Below are 18103 nucleotides of genomic sequence, written 5' to 3' on the forward strand. Positions count from 1 at the left end.
GTGTTTTTCTCACTGAAAAAGTCATTATGGTGCTACAGATGAACTTTTGTTTTCGCCAATGCCTGCTGTTTTCCATAGGAATTTTGAAATATTTTCTTTGGGAAAGTGATATAGTGTTGGTATAATGGTCAATGGTAACAGAATAATTAAAGATGGCAGAAAAACTCTGGATAGAATGTGTGGATAGCGATACAGTGGTATTTCATAGGTCTTTGTATTTATATAAACTGTAGGCTGTGAAGGGAAGATAGATACATGGGTCCACAAGAAAATGTGGCTGTAATGATCAATGGCTAATTCTCTATGATGAAAATTCTTACTAAATGACAGATGATGGGGGAAGAAGGACAATTTGGAGGAATGTATGTGTGAATGGTTAAATAGTTGCATGTTGAGAGAAGAGTGTGGAAAAAAGAGATAAGGATTATATGTAGTTTTGTGGCTATAATTGCCTACTTTTCTACACTTTGAGTTTCTGTTGTAGGGACAAGTGGTTCCTATATATAACGCTCTTGGTGTAAGAATTCATAAATCATTTGGGTTGAGCAGGAATTTTATTTGCTTGTGTAGATAGACCTGTTTGATTTTGAGGTCTGGTGTGCTAGTATTCATACTTTATGGTCAGTGTAAAGTTTATATTGTTTTTGTTCAAATTAAGTATAATTATGTGGAGCAGATGTGTCAGCGTGTGTGTGTGTGTGTGTGCACGCATGTGTACACATGTAAAGGACACTTTCACTTCCGTCTCTTTGTTTATCTGACTCTGTCTCTCCTGTGTCAGCTGCTTTTTGCTTGCCAGTTTTTCTTTGTGTCTATCATTTTTATCATTGAATCCATCTGAGTAGAAAATAGGATGCTTTGTTTTTAAATTTTTAATTTCTTGTTATTTCTGTTCTTTCAACTTATTTATTTGATTATATGTACCTCAAGAATTAAGGCTCAAGTGCAGGATGTTTTATTTCTCACATTCAAGAGGTGTTTCTGGTTTCTTTCCTGTCCGTTTGTCCATATGTTTATGGGTCTCTGGTAGGCTCTGCAGTGAGACAGCAGTTTACTATCTGTGTGTGTGTGTGAAATTAGCTAATTGGTGTTAGCAGAAATATTTTCACATGTTTTATAAGCAAAGTGCAGCAAGGTATATAAATGTAGATATGATCCAGACACGCGCACGCTCACGACTGTCACTGCTCATGCATAGGCGCTCAGAAGTAATTAATGTTAATAAGATTTTAATGTGCTTGTGAGATCATAATGAGGAGAAATGAATGCTCTGATTAGGAAAAGGTAACTGTGTGTGTGTTTTGGCTTAGAACAAGATTTCAATTTTTATAAACCGCAATTTTAGAACTTGTTTGTGATTGCATCAATTGGTTTTTATTTTCAAATTAGAGGTCTGTTTAGCCATTTGAATGATTAACCAAATAAATGGGTGAAACCCTGATCATAAGGAATACTGCAGGTTTTCATTTGCAAGGCAATGTTAGTGTACAGCAAGGGCTGTGATCGTGTCTTTTGCCGATGTACCATTTTTTTATGTTGTTTTTTAAAAAGCTTTTTCAGAAGCCACTTGTGGAGATAGAACTCACTTTTATTATTGTAGGTGTTATCTATATGTTCCAGAGATACCAATCAGACACTGTAACTACTGTGTCAGGACACATTCCTACCAGTCAGTCATGGTGTATTTGGTGTCCAAAGAATCTATGTTACGCTTCTTGAAGTGTTTATTGAGAAAAAAATGTAAAACAACCAAGGTATTTCTTCCTAAACATAATCCTTAAAATTTTAGAGGCTTGACATCTTTGATAGTGAGGCAAAATATCTAAAAGTAAGCAAAGATGCTGTCTCATTATGGACTCAAATGCTATGCCACACTATAGACTGGCTTGAATCCAGCTGGACACCAGGGGTCCTTCTCCACAACAAATTTTTTGAAGTTATTGTTTACAGAGCTTTGACATACATTTGCATTATTATTATTTTTAATTATAGGATAAATCTAGATATCTGTTAAGGGCCCTTACCCTGTAGCACATTTGTTCATATAAATAGTGGGTTAAGATAGTCAGGATGTAATCCCCTTTAAAAGTAAGTATGGTGCTGAAATCCAGAAAGTCTTGGATCTGAATTGGAATGTGAGGTAGCACACTTCATTTCCAACTAAATCCAACAGATGTGGTTTAAGTTCTTTCTCCCAGGTTTTGGTTATGTTAATACAATGTTTCTGCTGGGGTTTAAAAATGATGATGAAGACAGACAGGGTATTAGGGTTTATTGTACTGAACCATCCTGCAATTTTTGTGATTGATTCTTAGAGGTGTGGTGGATTCTGCTTTCCATTTCCTGTCCACAAGCATGATGATTGTCTGACCAAGAGAGGCATTTGCCATTTATAATATTTAGTTGATTTTGTTGGGACTTAAGACATTGGGACATAATTTTACTATAAATTTTGCCCACTTGCAGTTTGTAAAGGAATTGATCGATGCTTTTGTTCTGGTACTTGCATGGCTTCCTATTGGAAATTTTCCTATGCAGTCATATATACTTTTAGATTTTCTATTCTGTGCCATTGGTCTGTCTAGTCATATGTCATGATTACATTATTTTAATTATAGAGGTTTTAGATTATGCTTTAATATCTGAAGTGTTAGTCTCCCTCCTCACCCCCACCAGCATGCTTCTTTTTCAAGGCTTTCCTGTCTTTTCTTGCTTGTTATTCCAGATAAAAGTAGCAGGCCTTGAGGTGAAAAAAATCTTGGTGCTATTTTTTATTATAATTATGATAAATTCATGAATTAACATAGGGAAAATTAATATCTTTATGAAATTATTCAAGAACCTGCTTCTTTCCATTTGTTCAATAACTTTTGTCTTCCAAAAGTATTTTACTTTTTCTTCTTATAGAGGTCTTAAACATTTGTTACTAAGTTTGCTCCTTGGTGTTCTATTAATTTCTTTATATAACTTGTTATTACTTTGTTTTTGTTTTTGTTTTGTTTTGTTTTTACAAACTTGCTATCCTAAACAGTCTTCTCTTCCATAATATTTTCTAAATGACTTTTTGTTTCTGTAAAAGAAGGTTATTGATCTTTGTATGTTAATTTTGCAGATTCCCACTTTGCAAAATTCTCTTATTGTTTATAGTAGCCTGAGGTGGGTTTGAGCCCTGCTTCTACAACAGTGTCTGTGAGACTATGGACAAGTTATTCTGAGCCATTTTACTCATCTACAACAGCACAGATAAGAAAACCCCGTGCCCCCAGACAGCTGGAGACTAAATGAGATCATAGAGTAAAGCACCTAATATTTTGCCCAGCATATAGTAGTTATTCAATTGCTGATATCCATTAATAACATAATATAATGTGATATGTCATAATGTAATATAACATATTATCATTATTATTATTAAAGTATGGTTAATATGTTATTGGATCATTAAGGGTTTATCATGTCAATTTTTACTACAAAAATGGGGTGAATTAAAGAAATGAAAAAAACACTTAAACTTTCTGATAAATCTTGGTGATTTAAGACACTTAGGGACCAAAGACTAATCCCGAAGTTAGGATATTTTGCAGCTGGATATGCATATTTCCATTACTTCTACTCTAATTATTATTATTGCATGCAAGACTCCTTAGCTCTGGAGAGTAAGTGGAGGGAACTTCTTGATCATCTAGAGTGATTATTCAAACCAATTTATGGAGTACATTGATTCTAGCACTTATTGACTATCTAAATAAATGTGAACATCTAATCTAAAGGCCTGTAACCATTTATGTTCTACTTCAAGAATCTAGCAACATTACTACATTTTCTTAGTAAACAATGCACTAACTTGTCAATGAACTTTTGTGGAGTAAGTATTGAACATATATTATTGCTGTAAGCAGAATAAAAGTTTTTGCCAGCCCATTATATAACACTTGTCATGAAATCGATGAAAAAACAATAATTGATAAAAGTGTAGTTCAGTATAATTGTTCCATGACGTTTCAGCATCTATTACAATTTAATAAAGTGGTTATTAACTTTGCAAATACGCTTTTAATTCATCTGACACAATCTTTTGCTAAAAAGTGAAAATGCCAGATTTTCAGGGCTCATTTTATTCCTACCTCATGGTTGTTTTTTGAGTGTTAAATGAAATAATGCACTGGCATTATAATGCTGTTAATATATGATGATAAGGCAGGTGCCTGGCTCATGGTAAGTGTTTGAATATGGTAGGTTTTTTTGGTTACTTTTATTATTACCATGGCTGGTTCTTCACTCTCACCCCACACACATATTTTCCAACTAGTTTTATTCTTACTAGGAATATGGTTCTATGCTTAGAATATATGTAGGAAACATGTCTCATAATGGCCATTAAAGAATAAACATAAATAATATATTTTATATAATTTTTCAATATTGAAGTTAGCTAAGGTGGAAGTAAGAACTCCATAATTGGAGGATACGAAACCTTTCATTGCTTGTGGATGAAATTTCTGAGGAGCTGCTAGGATGAGGAATGATTTCTCTCAAAGAATTATAGATACATTTTGTCCATAGGTTAGAGTTTTCTGAAGTTCTGGCTTAGCACTCATTATAATTATTCCTTCATAGCCCCAGAGAGCTCCTTTGCTCATGTATTCATGTGGAAAATAACCTAGGGTATGTATTCGGTATAAAACACTGTTCTGGGGAGTTTGAGATATACAAATAGCAAGGTTTGTTATGTGAGCTGTCTCACATAACACATCTATTCAAGAAGTCTGGAAGACTGTTAGATAACAATGAGGTTATGTGCAAGGATTTTGGAGCCAGATTATTTGGTTTGAATCCCTGCTTTGATGCTAGTTGTGTAACTTTAGGTGAGTTTTTTAGCCTATTTGTGTTTCAAGTTTTTTTTTACCTACAAAATGAGGCTGAAAATAGTACCTACTGTTTAGGATTGTCCTGAGGATTTCAATAATTGAGTATAGGCACAGAATTTAGAGCAATAACATAAGCTTTCAATAAATGTTGGTTAACATTAATATTATTATTACGTAGAACAGAATAAAATTAATGCTGTAAAACAATAAAAACAAACTAATGCAGTATCGTAGAAGATGATAATAGTAATTTTCACTGTGGCTGGGGAAATGGAATTAGAGGAGCTTTATTAGATGAAGTAATGTTTAAACTGAAACCTTGAAGCATGATTTCTGTAGGGTAAGGAAGAATGGAAGGGTAGGAGTGAGTTGATTTCTAGGTTGAGCGAATGGTCTAAGCAAAGATTTAAAAGTGGTGGAAAGGTAAAAAATAAAACTTCTGGGACTTTGCAATCAGAAAGACTCATTTCTGAACCCCAGATCCACTTGTTAGCCGAGTCGCCCTGGGCAAAGCAGGCTCCGTTTTTGTTCTCTCTTTTTGAGATGTAGTCTCTTAACTCTGCGTAGGCAGTAAGTTACAGCAGTTGGAGGGCTGACCTTGGCATGTGATGCCTGTTGTCCAATAAACCATTATTTTGTCTAGTTTTTAGTAGTTTGAGGCAGGAGACTAAGTCATATTTCTATTACTTCATTTTCAGAAGCTGAAGACCAACATACTACTTTCACTTTTCTCCTCATTGAGTTTGGGACTTATCATCTAATGTGTTAGCATTATAGTTGGTTACCTTGTTGTGTACTCACTACACACTAGTAGTACGTAGTACTACGTGTACTGTGTACAAGTGTAGTGTGTAGTAGTGTGTAGTACACTACAGTGTACTACACTTACTCACTGAGTAAGTAAAATTGCATTACAATTTTTAGCTAGCTTGTCTGTGTCCTCATTACACTGGCTTCTTTGAGCACAGGCACTATGTCTGGTTCATCTTTATCTCAACTACCAACCCACTCTTCTTTGGAGTCTGGCACATAGCAGGAAGTTAATGGATATCTTTTACTTTCAATTTGTAGTTAAAAAAACGATTTATTGTTTTGTGCCCTAACATGAAAGACTTTGAATTCTACACTAGAGTTTGGATTTTATTCAATAATAAACCAGCCAGGATTTTTAAGGAAATGACAGAAAATCCTTGACCAATTAGTGTTTATTGTTTTGTTTTGTTTTTAAAAGAAGATAACTCTGGAAGCACAAAGATGGATGAAAAAAGTTAGAGGTTGAAAGTAAGTAGATTATTTAGGATTTTAAGCAATAACAGTGGGAAAAGAAAGAGCATTGGCCCAATCTGGGGATTAGTTGGATGGGAGTGCTGCTTAAAGGAATGGTGAGAAAAATGATGACTTGTTTTCATGAACTGTTGGATCAATTCCTTTAGAATGAAATGTTAGGTTATTTTGCCTTCTTTGACACTTAATTAAAGGACTTTAGTGTAAAAATTTGCAAACAAAATTTCACAATGTAAAGAAGTAATTCATGGTAAGGGTTTGTCTAAATTCCATTTTAGGTTTTTTTTTTTACTAGAATAGAGTGTGAATTTAAGACATTCTATAATTCTTACAGGAAATGGATTGTGAATTTTATTTTCTTATGTAGTGATAATTTTCTGTTATACTACAAATATCATTGTCTCTTTTTCTATACATTTTTTTAAATCCCTTTTCTTTGGGATGAACTATTTTTCCCTCTTAGTTTTCTTCTTCTGAAAGATTGCTTGTCTTGTCTTCAGAATATGTTGTTAGTAATGAACTCAGTGCTATAAGTTCATTTTGTTCACTTGAGTGGGATAGTACCTGTAGAATGATCTAGAGTGAGAGTTAATTTTTCTCAAATATACTTTAATTTTGATTTTGTAGTACTGCTTCTCATCCAAATTGTCTTCTCTTTCTGAGAGAAGTTCGAAGAGCTCATGAGAGAGTGGAAGCAGTGATAGAAGTGGAGGGAACAAGAAACATTAAAACAATAACAGAAACCCTCCAGTGCCAACATTTATGTATACAATATAATAGTAGCTTTTTGAAAAGTTAAGATACTTGTAACAAGAACATGTTTACACTGGTCTGACGGACATTAGTTAGAACTAATGGGCTGAATATGTGGAAGGAAACATTTCTTCCAATGAGTTCTTTGCATTTTGGATGATCTAACCTAAGAAAAATTGGCACAATATTCAAATCAGCCACAGCAACCTGACAAGGTAGGGGAATATTTTTAATATTCTATTCCATTTCTCATTTCAATTTCTGATGTGAACTATTTCTTACTCCTGTTATAGAGAATGGCACAGCCAATGACTATTATTTATCGAATCACCCTTTGTGCTGATAACTGAACTATGAGGTAAATATTATTCTTCACAAAAGTCTCATAAATTTGCATTTTATCAATGAAGAATCAAAGGCTAACTTAGATCAAGCTACTTTCATAAGGCTACACATCTAGTTATAGTGGAATTTTTTGGAATCAAGGGTATAACAGGTAAAAATGGATCATGAAGTCTGATTTGTGTACTGTTATGTATGATGAAAGAAGTTTCTCACTTTTATCCAGTAAACAGAGGAAATCAGCTTTTTGGAACTGGAGTGGAAAAGGGCCAGGAAGGGAGGGCAAATGTTTGTGTTTTTGACACTGTAAGTTTATTAGAGAATAAGAAAGCTGATGCCTCATGGTGGCTTGTCTTTCCAAAGCATAGATACTGCTTTTGGCACCCTGTTAGGCAGTAGTGGCCAGGGCACCTGAAAAACAGCATTATGCCTTGCTGAGGCCAGTTGAGAGGCCAGGAGCAATGGTGGCCTTAGAACTTTTAACTTTGTTTGAAACACCTTTTGTGGGAAAAGTTAGGGCATAGCTATTCCACACTGTTAGAGCCCATGGGACCTGGTGCCATCTAATGAGTGCTGTATCAGTTTCACCACTGATCTGACCTGAAAGTCCCTGGTCTTAACCACTGTGCTATTTTGTGTAACAAGCATATTATTCAGTATACCTGCATCACTTGCAGAAAAACCCAACACCTATTCCTGCAAACAGTGTTAAACTCCAAAGTAACATGGAACTATAGCGTAGAAGGGGGAAAACAATATGTAATATGATCTCTTACTGTGAGTGGGGACCCCCCCCGAATGTATAAGCAATTAGAAATTCTCTAAGCTTCATTTACTTGCAAGAATATTCACACCTAAGTGAATTGCAGAGATTAAAAAACCCTGACTCTCAAGTTCAGCTGTAAAAAAGTCTAGTTATTTGCCTAAGTTTCAAAAGAATAGTTCCCTAAGTATTTCAAAATGTTCAACTGGCTGCCCCAGCCATTCTCTTTGGAAGCTTCTTTCTCATCCTCATGGCACATCCCTCTGGCATGCATGACCAGCTGCAAGCTAAGCCCTGTGGAATAAGAATTCTTTCATCCCTTTGTGTGATGTGTTTCATTTTCAGAGTTTGGATGATCCTCTTCGGCAGCAGCAGCAGGCATTGTTAGTTTCAATAGGCAGTCTGGATGCACAAGAACAGTCATCATAGAGAGACAGGCTCTAGGGTCCATCCCTTCGTGCCATGGTGCTGTGTTAGATCACTTTCCTCTGCTGGATTAATGGCCAGAGAAAAAGGGAAACAAACTGTACCCAAAGCCGTCCAATTAAAGTACTTGAACTTCACTGACGTCCATCCTATTGTTGTCTTAACTTCCTAACCTATGGTTAATTATTCTGACCAGTAGAATGAATAACATAAATAAGAGAATTATCTTAAATTCCCTATTTTCTTTAGTTTGACAAGCCATCAAAATTTTGTTATGTAAGATGAAATAATAATGTTTTTGGTAGAGTGCAACTTTTGTTGTCGTTGTTAACCTTTCTGCCTCTTTCCTAATATCTTCACCAAAGTCACTGCCAGGACTTATTGTATGAAACTACTCAGCCTTTAAATATTTATCTCTGTTCACAGTCTACACTGCAGCATTAGTTTATTCTGGGCACTTTGGTTTCCTTGAATCTCCAATTGATCCCACTCCCATGACTGCGATATTCTTTTCCTGGTTAATCAAGAATTTTCTATTTCTGCTCTGTCATCCATGCCACTGTAAGTAGGAAAGTAATTTAGGCTTTTGGCTCTCAGCCTCGTCATTTGTGAAATGACCTCCCCTGACTCTGAAGTTCTGTGTCCAAAATACAAACTAGGATTTCCAGTAGTAATAATTTATATGTGTATGATGATTGATAGTCTGCAGAGTGTTTTCATAGATTTTATTTTATATAATTCTGACCATAGTTCTGGGAGAGGTGTGTGTGTGTGTGTGTGTGTGTGTGTGTGTGTGTGTGTGTGTAGAAAACGGTATTGTTGTCTCCTTCTGCAGCTCAGGTTGGTGAAATGACTTAACCCACATATATAAGTAGCAACAGGCTGAATGTGAACTTTAAACTCCGAATTTTTCCTCTAGTAGGGACACAATTTCTTTTTAAACCTAAATTTCTTCATTGATTAGAAGTTTCATGCTTTGGGAAGAGGCTTCCTTGTACTTAATTGATTTTGGGATAAAGTGTCACCCTAGTTTTATCAGTGAAAGAGTCTCCTAGGATTTCTAATTAAGAAAGATAAAAAGGAATATGTTACCTTTCTAGTATAGAATTTTGGTATTATTGTGAACTCCTCTATCAGATTTAATCGTACTTTCCAATTGTAAACCCAGTTTGCCAGAAACATAATATAGCCATATACTTATTAAATATTATTTCTTGCAGTTAGGGAAGATATGAATATAATAGAAGCCCTCTTGGCCAATCCCTGCTTCAGGCAAATAGGATACACTCTGAAAAATGGTGTATTTTGCTTATCTGTTTACCTGCTGGTATGCTTATTTCAAGTCATTTGTGTTTGTCTTCAAATTTGTTTATGCCAGTTGAATGTGCAATTGTAATTTATGCAAACTGATGAAATACAAGTAAAAAAAATATAAAGCATTATTGATTTTATGAAACTTAAGTTAAATGCTTTGGAAAGACTTTTTAAAGGTGAATCACTAAACAGATTACAACCTAAATAGGTGTGTAAACAACTATGTAGGATAGCCCAGGTTGGGAGGTAGGGGCCGAATGTAAAAAATCTGGAAGGATCTTGCACTGAATTTGCTTTGCAAGTCCCTTTAATCTCTCACTGACTTTAAGTAATCCAAAACCTTTAAACTCTCACTGACTTTAAATAGATGATATGATGTGGTACAGTTTAAGCAAGAAGAATAATGTGACTTACCAGACCAGGAGTCAATGGCAGGCAACTCTTGGTCCTAAATCAAAAGGATGGTCAACAGGTGTAAAGTTTTATGTTTTACTTTGAAATAAACTAAATATATTAAAATTGTTTTAACCAGCTTCTCTCTATGTCTCAATGTCCTGTATAAAATGAAGATAAAAATAATTTTACCTGACAAGGATGTTTTGGAGTATGTGAAGATTAAATGAAACAATACATGCATAGCGCCTAGAACAATGCCAGTCACAAGTACTAAAAAAGTTATCTATCTTCATCATCATCTGAGATTATTTGTTGTAGGACTTATGTATACTTATATTGAAAGCATAATCTCTGGATCACTCCTGCCAGTCATTTCTAATGACTATTTTAGTTGCAGGACATAATAATTCTGGTTTGGGTTAGTAACAAAACTGTTCATTTCCTGCTTCCATCACACCCTTACTTTCAGGATTTATGGGAAGAGGAGGCTTGCCTGCCTACACCTGTTCTCAGGAGATGCTAAGATCTGAAACTATAAGACATAAATAAAAGGCCTAGGTGTACTCTCTGCTAAAGACCATCGAAAGGAGAATTTAGCGTGTATTGGTGGAGTAGTGTGGGATGCGTATGTAGTACCTGCCCACGTGGAGTCTAGATCTAGCTCAGGCATTTCTTCCTTAAATGAACATTAACCTTCATGATCGCAGTCCTCTCACAATTGCAAATAGCAAACAAAGGAAAAGGAGAAAAAAGAAAGAGTGATAAGAACCTGTTAGTCGAACTAAAATAATTGTGTGGTAGTCAAATACTGACTGTAACAGTTGTATTCTACTCAATGCCCACAATTTCTAAATGCTTCTGGTAAGCGATAGATTATAGGTTTTCATTATTGAATCCACATTTAAAAATTGCTTTTTAGAGGAGAATTAAGCTTTTACTTGCTTTCTTTCTGGATGCTGGCACACACATTCTCATATCATTTTATATCCTTTTTTTTTTTTTTTAACCTACAAATGTCCTCCTTATAGGAAAGAAGCCAGTGCTTCAAGGTCAGAGAAAACACCAATGCTGCTGATACTTCCCCCTTGGTTTATATGTTATAGGGATTCTAGTGACATTAGAGTAAATACATTATCGATCATTTATATTATTACTATTATTCTTATGAAATAAGTGATATAATTCACCTTCTATTAATGATTTATGTAGCACTGCCATAATCCTTAAAATAAAGCAAATAGGTAGCAAAGTGGAATTTAAGACATTCTCCAAAATTGAAAAAATTTTAAATGTTATAATCTAAAGTTATCAAGTACCCATTTTGTCTTTTTAAAATAGTACAAGTATCATCATTGGTCACTTTCTGTAGCTATTATGGAATTAGGTCTATTTGTGTTTCATATTGTAGTTCATCCTTACCTGTCATAATGTTTTTTGATTAAGATAAATATTGTTTTTCTACTTCATAGCTCATCATTACATTGGGATTACCTCAGCTCGTACAACATACATTTTTTTTTACCCATGAATGTTATTCAAATTTCTCCTCTACTCTATCTTTCCTGTGCCTTCATTTCAGTCATTATATGTCCTTCCAATTTCAGCTGTCCTCAGCCTTTAGCCCTCAGATGTATATTCATATATATATAAACTCATATATATATGAAGTCAAATAATACATATATATATTTGCTCTTCTGTATATAATCATTTGTTAACTTGTATCCCACTTTCTAACCAACACTTTTATTCCTTAGTTTGTTGATTTAAATTTCACCCACTTTTTTCCTTAGCTATACTATTTCTATAGAGTGATTTTACATGGAGACAATAGTAGAACTTATAAAAGCTAGGCAGTAACCCAGAAAAAGGTGGTGTTTATATACCAAAGTACAATAGGCTAGGTATTTAGGTTTCTGTGCAGTGAGGACCTACCCATGATGACCTCTGGTTATACAAGACATTTTTAAGGAGGTAGAATTCAAGAGAATTTTTCATCATATGCAGTTTCTGTCAGTCAGCATGATATTCAGAACCCCTTGCCAAGCACCTTTCTAGGCAGAGAAAAAAGTTACTCTCAGTTTGGATATATTCAGAGTGCTCTGTTCTTGACTCCTATCCCTGGGGACCAACCCTTGATAGTTTAAATTTTAGGCTGTGGATTAAAGTATTTCTGTAAGTGACTTGGGATGCTTTGCTAAACCCCAGGTGATGGGTTAATACCTCATCAGCAGTGATTTGCTGTGACGCTAAAATTGAGGTTAGGTAAGCAAGTTGGCTTTAGTGAATAATAGTGGTCAGAATATCGTGGAACATGAAGTTGATATACTGGAAGAATGTAAAATTAGGCTTATGCACATATGCAATGGTGCTATTTCTATTTTGTTTAGAAGGAAGTTTGGGTATCATTGCAAATGATATGAAAGGCAGTAACTTGATCAAAGTTCTAGCTAACTTCTCATTTCTCTTTATTGAAGAGATGTAGGGAGGACAATCTAAAGTAAGAATAGTAGCAATGAGATTGACTCTCTTTTACTTGGTTTTCAAGTAGTATTTTTTTTTTTTTGCCGTGTTGAAATTTATTGTTTTGTTATCTATTGAATGATTTAACAGATGTTCAAATAAAGATCAGATTGATGTTTCATATAGATAATGCACACACTTAGAAAATGCATATTCATAAGATTTGACTAGGTTGATCAGCTTTAAGTTCCATTGAATTATTTGGCTTATCAAAAAGCAGATAAGTTATTGCTACCTGAGTTTGTTGGCCTGATGTTATCTGTAATTTTATTTAATCATTCATTCATTCATTCATTTTTTCCCTGGGTACCTATTATGTTGGGGATTGTATGTGGCACAGGAGGGAAGGCAAAGATGAGTAAGACATGGTCCCTGCCTACTAAAATTTGTAGTCTAGTAGCTCTTGTATAAAACATTCTTAGGGATCCCTGGGTGGCGCAGTGGTTTGGCGCTTGCCTTTGGCCCAGGGCGTGATCCTGGAGACCTGGGATCGAATCCCACATCAGGCTCCCAGTGCATGGAGCCTGCTTCTCCCTCTGCCTATGTCTCTGTCTCTCTCTCTCTCTCTCTCTGTGACTATCATAAATAAATAAAAATTAAAAAAAATTAAAAAAAAAATAAAACATTCTTAGATTGGCCTTTACTATAATAATGTGTTGGTCCCTTGACTATTCTACATCCAAGAGGTCTAATTACTATTGTTATGATCAGATTTTTAGTTTGTATCTTTAATGTTCTGTGTACTGAATTTAACATAATGCCAATACCTTTAGACAGATTATAATCCCTGAAAGATAACATAAAATATTATAAAATATTATGGTAAACAGAAATTTATCAAATACTTTTTATAGATTTAATACTGATTTTAGTCATATCACCCTCTTTCCTTTCATCTGATTTCTCCTTTATTTGGGAGAAGGGATGGGAAAGGATGATTGACATTTAGTAGTGAAAATCCACTGTGAATAGAAAACCCAACAGAAACCTTTTGGTTTCTACTTGGTTTCTAGTTCTATAAAATACAAGGTTAAGAGCCAAAGGAAATAAAGATGGAGAGATATGCAGATGACTATCATGAAGTATCTTTATCTTATATATGCCATGCTAAGGAGCTAGAAATGAGGTAGTATCCTAAAGGGTTTTAAGTGAGGAAATGAAAGCTTAGTTCTGTTGAGAAAAAAACAAAACAGAACAAAACTTCAGGTAGAGAGAAGAAATTGGAGTCTGTGGGACCAGACAAAACCATTTTCTTATTACCTCTAATAGGTGATTGAATCAGATGATCTCAGAAAAGCTTTTTTAACAGTAAAAATCATATGATTTTATGACCCTATGAATGACTACACCTATAGAATTACCATCTTTGGAAACCTTAACAACTGACTTCTAGTGAAGCCTGGTGATTGAACCTGTTTTTCCTGGTTCCCTCCTACTAGGGAACTAAAATCATAAATAATAGACTAAAAAATGAAAGACTAATAGTAATGAATTGACCAGCATAAGGAAGAGAAGGCAACTTATGAAAGAGATACAGTTTTTAGAAGATGTAAAGGGTATAGAGGAATTAGTAGAACTGAGAAGGCTAAATACAGGTGCCTGAAGAGTGTGAGGCCAAGGAGAAAATAAGCCAGTTCATGCTCCAGAACTGACAAAAATTGAAAGGCAATAGCTGAGGTAAAAATAAATGATAATTTAATGTACTCAAAGAGACAGGAAAGATAGTACTTCCATGAAATTTTCCTGAAAATAGAGCAAAAAGTGAGATAAATGGAAAATAGGGAGAAAAGATAAAATCAGGCAAATAACATAATAAACCACACATCTGATTTATAGTTTCAGAAAACAGAGGAGAGTGCAGAAAAAGATAGGGAAAGAATGGTCATAAAATTATATTATAAAAATTTTCAGAATTGAAGGACATTAGTTTCTAGTTTGAGAGAGTCAACTGAGCGCCCATAAGAAATGTAAAGCAGATCTATACCGAGGTCCATAACTGGAAAATTTTAGACTACCAGCAATATATACATAATAAAAGCTTGCAGTTAGAAAATATAGACCTTACACGTTTGCTTAAAAATGAGACTAGTATCTCATTTTTTTTTTAATGGCTACATTCAAAGCTAGCTGATGTGGCTTTAAAATTCTGAGGGAAAATAGCTTGTAACTTGTAATTCTATACCTAGCCAAACTATTAATCAGTGTGAGGGCAGGAAAAAGACATTTTTAGACAACCGATCCTCAAACTACCTTCCATTGTTGCTTTCTCAGGAATCTTTTGGAGGATGTGCTATATCCAAATGAGGAGAAACTGAGGAGGAAAGAGGAAGACAGAGGATTCAGGAAATAGGTGATGATAACAAGGTGAGAAAGGTGAAGGGAATTTCCTGGACAATAGCTGTGTTTTGGTCTTAAGAATAACCAGTCCTCAGTTGGCCAGCTTCCTGAATAACTCCAGAAATGGATATGTTCAGAAGGTAGAATTAGAATTGTCAGGATGCTTCATTTTAAGACTGTGAAATATATTCAGACAGGCTTTACATTTTTGTTGTAGAGGCTTGGAATGGGGTTAAAGTGGCAATATTAACAGTAGGAAGGATACATTGTTACTCAGGGAAGGAAATGTATGAAAAATATGCTAGCTCTCTGAATATTGTGAGGATGAAAGAAAGGAAGGTGGGTGTTATAAAGAGAACTAATTCTTTTTTTTTAAAGATTTATTTTTATTTATTCATGAGAGACAGAGACAGAAACAGGGAGAAGGGGAAACAGGCTCCCTGTGGGGAGCCTGATGTGGGAGTCAGTCCCACGACCCTGGGATCATGACTTGAGCTAAAGGCAAATGCTCAACTTCTGAGCCACCCAAGGGCCCCAGTCTTTATCTTTCATGATAGGAAAGAAATAGATCGACAGCTTATAAGTAAAAATTAAGAATATATTATTTGGAAATAAAGAGCTAAATACTAGATATTTTGACGAATCTCAAAGTTGGGATATGGGCTGCCATTTCTCTTTTGAAATCTTGTGGTACTATTTAACTAGTAAACTGTATAGATGTACTACTTTGGAAACTGAGAATTTATAATTTTAAAATTGAGAAGAAGAGGAATAGAAGTATTTTCGGTTTTGCTTTTTCATATAGAAGAGTAACTCTTGATGAAGTATATATATTTTACTTATCTGGAGGAACTAAATAGATTATACCCTGGCATTGCTGACATTTGTCCATTCTGTTTCTTGAGGATAACTATTATTGGGAAGGGTTTCCTTTTATCCCTTCAAGGTGCACATATTGTTTGCATGGTGAAAGTAATGGTGAGAAATCTTAAAGTTGTTGCTACAATTCTCAGAACTTAAGTGTGTGTCCCAAATAAAAGACAGCCAGTATTACTAAGGGTTAAGGAGAAATAGAAGCACCATGGGTAAACTTCCATTTGATTTGGTAGATACACTCATATAAGGCAAATTAAACAGTTTATTTGTTAAACAAAGAATAGCGTCCTCTCATTCCAAGTAGTCTTAAATACTCAAGATTTTTTCCTATCAAAAACTTCACATGGCTAGTTCATGCATTCTCATGGAATGCTTTTAACTGTTCACTGACTCATTACCTATTCATCTATAGCTAATGTAAAACCACTTTTGCTGTGGTTTACAAAAATATGGAGGTTATGTGACTCAGTGCATGCAGTTCAGAATTTAGATTATCTTTCAAAAATCAGAAAATGCTTTGCCAAAAATCCAATGAGTGTGCTCAAAATATCAAGTGCCTTTTGAAGTTTTTAAATAAAAAACTTCAACAACAAAACCCAACAATAAACAAACAAAAACCCCAGAACATGTCTTGTAAACAAAAGAGTTTAGCAGACATCCTTAAACCTCCTTGAAAGAATTTTTAGAACATAAGAGAGGCAGAAACAGAGACTGAGGTAGAAAAAGGAAATTTATCCTTGAATTTTTTTTTTCAAACCAAGGACATTTGGTGTTGACAGGAGAAGGAAGAGAGAAGAAATGAAGAAAGAACATGATCTGTCTCAAAGATTTATTTTATAATTGATTGTAGCTTATAAAGGTTTTCATTGATGGTTGTATGGGAGGAAGAATTCTAAGTTTCAATGCTGACACTTTGAAGAGTTGCCCTGTTGTTGCAGCTGCTTGGGCAGCCTTGCTCAAACATCAATGGTGCATTGTGGCAGCTCGCTCTGCTTCCCTGTTTCTGATGGACATTCTCCAGGCAGTGAAGGGCAAAGGGGCTGGCAGTGCTGGTAACTGGCATAATGGAAGTTGTTGGACCAGTTTTGAGTGTATGCGTGTGAACAGAACACTTAATGACAGTTTCTGTATTATGGTCAGTCTAAGTTCAGGGTCAGAAGATACTTTCAGGTCAATTAATAGAGATGGAAATATATATATTTATCTTTTTTTGTGGTTAGAGTGCATATTATTTGGTTATATACATATATACACATATATGTATATTTACATATTATATATATGTGTTTGTCTTTTTGTGGCATAGAGTGAATATTATTTTTTTTTATATTTTTTATAGTGTTGGTAGAAAGGACTGTTCAGAGCCTAAAAAAGATTCAGTAGGTACTCAAGATATAAGTACACTGAAATATTTCCATCATAAAATAAATGTCTTTTAGTGTTCATTATACTTAATTATTGATCTTTTAGGATATTCTAATTAAATATTTTCTATTTGTGAAAATGTCTCATTTTTTTCAGCTATTTCTGTATGTTCAATAACATTCCAATTTGTTCTTTTAGAATCATAAAATTTTATAAGGGATATGAAAACTCACCTCATACTGAATAAATAGAGCCATTACTTAGAAGAATACATTATAATTTTAGGAGGTGATACAGAGAAGAAAGAATTGATGAACATTTATTATGTATATATTTTTTCTGCTAGAGGAAATATCTTCAAGTTGGAAGAGGGAAATGTAAATCAATGATTGAATTGGTTACTAAGAGGCTTTTTTGGCAAATTTGAAATCAAAGTCCATAGGGTTTAACAAATTCTATTCCATAATTTTTGAAAAAACAAAGCACCCTGCACATTTATATTATGTGTGTTTTTCAAAGTGTTGTCAACATATATTTTTACTAGATCCTTATAGTGATCCTGAGAAGTAGCCACTACTACTTTGAATAGTAGACACTAGGTCTACCTTTTTATTAACTCTCATTTATTATTCACTATACTCAAGAAGACACTATTATCTCCATTTATAGATGTTAAAATAAACTAAATAAATTTTTCAATTCCTAGCTATGCATCAAAGTATTTGGAATCCAAATGTAAGGAGTTTTTCTCCAATGACTATGCCTTTTCCCTTGAAATCCATAAATTCTAGATATAATCACACATGAGAGTAGGAAGCTATAAAATACTAGGTATAAGCAAATATGTAAAATCTTA

General features: G+C 34.4%; 1 protein-coding gene across 25 annotated transcripts in view; it reads left to right on the forward strand.

Moving 5' to 3' along the window:
• ZBTB20 (zinc finger and BTB domain containing 20) overlaps positions 1–18103 on the forward strand; it is a 770327-nt gene that overhangs the window by 64439 nt on the left and 687785 nt on the right. For 19 of the 25 annotated variants that reach the window (XR_005985640.1, XR_005985678.1, XM_041765260.1 and 16 more), the window contains one exon: positions 14941–15033. The exons of the other annotated variants lie outside the window; for them this stretch is intronic. The gene's annotated coding sequence lies outside the window, so the exon portion shown is untranslated. The remainder of the gene's footprint in view (positions 1–14940; positions 15034–18103) is intronic. 25 annotated transcript variants of the gene reach the window in all.

Source organism: Vulpes lagopus, chromosome 1 (assembly GCF_018345385.1).
Source record: "Vulpes lagopus strain Blue_001 chromosome 1, ASM1834538v1, whole genome shotgun sequence".
Classification (NCBI taxonomy): Eukaryota; Metazoa; Chordata; class Mammalia; order Carnivora; family Canidae; genus Vulpes; species Vulpes lagopus.